Below are 4,350 nucleotides of genomic sequence, written 5' to 3'. Positions count from 1 at the left end.
GCTCCCTCAAATTTAAGACATTGTTCATCCTCGAATGATGATAACAACACAATCAATAACACGAATGTGTAGATTTCTTGATCATCTATGCCTCGGAAAAATAGAATGTAAGAATTCTTCATATCGTCAGCAATTCAAGCACAAAAATCACCAATTAACACAACCTATAAAAAAATTAACCTTGATATTCCAAACAATTGAATTTCACAAGTATGTGTATCACTCAACTCTCAATTAATGGAATGATACATGTATACTTTCATCAAAATTCAATGCAATGTGGATCACTTACCATAGGTTTACCAATTGTCTATAACCTCTATCGCTAAAAGTGTGTCAGGACTAAGATCAGAAAGATCTGTGCTTTGGGATACAATGTAGGGACATTGGTTTAGGCGGGAAAATTTAGGCTGAGTGACTCAAAACAAATCAAGAACTCTAACACCTTATAACTTCACAAGACAAGTATACAATAAATTTCATCTTCCTCCCAACTATGTCACCATAATCAACATAACTTAAGGGATTTAATTATCACAATACAGAACTAAGTACTCTTTATGCTCTCCACTTATTTCCAACAAACAAAGTCAATTTTCTAACAAATTTCTCAATGCATACTCGACATTCAATTTTTTTTTCTAGAGTTTATAAGAGTGAATAATAACACAATATCATCCCTTCGTATCTATGACCACTATGAATATTTACCACACAAAGATCCCCATAAACTACATCATCCCCTATCATTCGACTGAAGAATAAAGGTTAATTAAGGACAAAAGTGGATAACAAAAGATAATTCTCTCGTTAAGAACAGTGTTTGGGAAAAATTGTGGCTAACAAAAGATGGCCTAAAATCATCTCCTAATCCTGGGCACGTCAACAATCTGAACACATAAACCATGACAAGTTCTAGACACTACTAGAAAAACGCTCATAGATAACGGATTTTATCCGTTATCTATGAGCAAAAAAACTATTGTGTATAGTGGTGTTATCTATGATACGTATCATAGACAACGGTTTAAAAACCGTTATGTATGTGAGAATAGATAACGGTACGAGACGCTCATACATAACGGTATGAAACCGTTATCTATAATGATTATACATAACGGTTTATACCGTTATGTATGAGGATTTTTCCGTTATGTTTTGTATTTTTTTTGTTTTTTTTCCTATCATAGTTAACAGTTTTTTTTCTATACATAACGGTATGAAACCGTTATCTATAATGATTATACATAACGGTTTATACCGTTATGTATGAGGATTTTTCCGTTATGTTTTGTATTTTTTTTGTTTTTTTTCCTATCATAGTTAACAGTTTTTTTTCTATACATAACGGTATGAAACCGTTATCTATAATGATTATACATAACGGTTTATACCGTTATGTATGAGGATTTTTCCGTTATGTTTTGTATTTTTTTTGTTTTTTTCCTATCATAGTTAACAGTTTTTTTTCTATACATAACGGTATGAAACCGTTATCTATAATGCTTATACATAACGGTTTTTGCACCTTATAACAGTTTTTTTTACTTCTTATAACGGTTTTTGCACCTTTTATAACAGTTTTTTTGCACTTTATATAATTGTAGTATATTTTTAAATTTTGCAATTTTTATAAAACGACAAAATGATATAATCAACAATAACAATATTATATATCATCCAAAATATTCATACATTATCATCCAAATATAATGAAAACTTCACATATATTCTATTTAGCTAGATGTTTAATTAAAAAATATTACAAATGCGCGCAACTTGCTAGACATTTGAAACGACGTTCTCTGCTTCAGCCTTCTCGTTTGTAGTAGTCCTCATAGCTCATCGACTCCCATCTACTTGATCCGCCAAGATGATAAACTCAATCACAATAATGAACTGGAGAATTAAAAAAATCCGGCAACATGTGAGTTACATAAGTAATCTTCAAGATCTCAATGTTCTATCTATATTGTTAAAATGAGAAGAAGATTACCCTGCATCAACACGAGCGAGTTCACCTGCAAAACATAGCCAACCCGAGCTTCTTAAATAAAAGAAATATGAAAGAGATATTTCAACTCTGCTCTCTCTCACAACGTTACATATATACCGTATAGTTGAATATAGTCCGAGGGAATGAAGAAGGGAATAACTGAAACATCAATTACTTAGCATAATTTGAATCTGAAATAATAAAGCTAAAGGATATAGTAATCTCAGAAGAATGCAAATACCAATAATTGCCCTGTCAACAATGGACTATTCTGCTTAATAGTAAAAGGAGAATTAGATGAATCCACAAATAGAAATGAAAAGGTCTAACCAACAAAATAATTTTGATTGTATAACACATCCCCACTACATCTCTGTTTGTGCTTTATGTAGCTTTGCAGTTGGCACTACGTGCTTTAGAAGCTCTTCAAGAGCTGCAGTTGACATATTCTTTTTGTTAGCAGAAAAGACTCTTGCAAATATAAAACAAGGTGCAAATTAGAAGGAAAAATGCAAATTGCCTCACAACATGTATTTATCTTTGCAAATTATACTTGTATATATAAAGGAGCATTTCCCACACCATAGGTGTTTCGTCACCTTGCTGTTGCCTGAAAAATGAGTTCCAAATGTTCGTCAATACAAGATTGCAGGGTAGCACTTTCATGATAGTAAATCATACAGATAAATCATAAATCTAGACAATTTAATTCAATAATAACTCATGAAGCATGTTATTTGGCCCTGCTAGTGTTACACCATGATCACAGAACAAGAACCAAGAAGCCCCATCACATAAAGTATCACTGGCACACCATGTATTGCCTCACCCATGCTATACAAATTTCAATAAATTTAGCATCCACTTTCTAGTTCATCGGATAACAAAAACCATTCTAATCCACCTTATAATATAACCAATGTGAAGAACATTTTTTTTATGATATCTCCCCCTTCCAATGAATTAAAACAAGTCATGTAAAGCCACATCATATCCATGAAAGTGAAAAGTTTTGCTTTAAGGATCTCAAGAAAGAACAAACCGGTGGAGCAACTTAATTTGTCTGAATTAACTATACGTATCAGCAGAAGCCAAAATCAAATTAAGAGGCAATAGTCCATTCGACATTTTCTCAACAACATATTTATGAGTTTGCCTAACTAATCTATACATAAATTTTATAGATACTGAATTCCACTTATAGATACTGAATTCCACCTACATATAATCAACTTCCACCAAACAACACTGAACACTTCCAAATTATACTTGTATATACATGATAAGAAACACATGAAATAAGAAATACAACATTATTTATATAGTAATAGAAAACAGACGCATCCATAGCTTACTTGTCTTATGTGTACTGGAGGCTCACCTATTGAAGAGCAGATGGCAGCAAGCTCGGCCTCAGCATCAGCAATTGCTTGCCTCAGTTGAGCCCTACACTTGTTTGCCTGATCTACATTTCTCAAGTACACCTCTAAACATTCTCGTTCGAGCTCAAGCAACATTCTGTCTTTTTCAGCATCAGATTCCCCAACCTTATCCCATATTATCTGACAGTTATAAGGAAGATGGCATATGAACATCAATAACAATTCATTTCTAACAACACCTGCAGATAGTGTAACTAATAGATAACGCAACACCTGCTGACATTAGTGTAAGCATCTTGTTTTCACCTGCTGACATTTTAATCGAACAACACCTGCAAGTAGTAGCCAACCAATAAAACACTAGCAAAATGAAATTATTCTACTTCACTATCACATTTTGATTAGCTAACTCCAACGCAGCTAACACAGTGCAAAAGGAAATAGAATAATTCAAATTCGAATAAAGATCATAGGGAAAGATCCGAGTCTGAAAATTTGGGGCTTTCTGTAAAAAAAATTAGGGCTTTTATTTTCCAGTGGGGATTGGGAAAATTAGAGACGAGATAGAGAGGCTAATCTTACCAGCGGCGGCCTCACCGGAAGCTCACGGCCGAAACGTCAGATAGAGGATGAGAGGAGAATTAGGGCTTTCCCCCTTTCCTGCCTCAATTATGTGGAGTTGAGAAGAGAACCTGCCGTAGAACACCATCGGCTCGCCGATCCTCGAACCACTAGCAGCGATGGGCGGACTCTAGGTCACGCAGTTCGCCGGTCTCCCTGAGATGGCGACGACTGGGTTGAACCGAACAGAGGGGGCTTTGGGCTGCGCTCGGAGGCGGCGGCCTTCCCGCCGTGCGGTCGACGGGAATCGACAGGGAGGTGGCTGTAAGATTATAGATCTAGGATTTCAGGCGCGGTATGGTGTGCGTGCATTTGAGTCAGAGAGAGAGGAGATTAAGAGGGAGACGAGGG

At 35.2% G+C, this 4,350-nt stretch overlaps 1 long non-coding RNA gene across 1 annotated transcript; it reads right to left on the bottom strand.

Moving 5' to 3' along the window:
- Positions 1-1,654: 1,654 nt before the first annotated feature.
- Positions 1,655-3,833, bottom strand: LOC131012017 (uncharacterized). The gene is made up of 3 exons (XR_009097163.1): positions 3,352-3,833; positions 1,997-2,606; positions 1,655-1,899 (listed from the first exon to the last, which is right to left on the bottom strand). It is a non-coding gene; the product is annotated as an uncharacterized LOC131012017 (long non-coding RNA).
- Between the last annotated feature and the right edge of the window lie 517 nt (positions 3,834-4,350).

The sequence above is a fragment of the Salvia miltiorrhiza genome, chromosome 2 (assembly GCF_028751815.1).
Source record: "Salvia miltiorrhiza cultivar Shanhuang (shh) chromosome 2, IMPLAD_Smil_shh, whole genome shotgun sequence".
In the NCBI taxonomy this organism is placed as follows: Eukaryota; Viridiplantae; Streptophyta; class Magnoliopsida; order Lamiales; family Lamiaceae; genus Salvia; species Salvia miltiorrhiza.
This window is presented reverse-complemented; position numbering and strand designations above follow the sequence as displayed.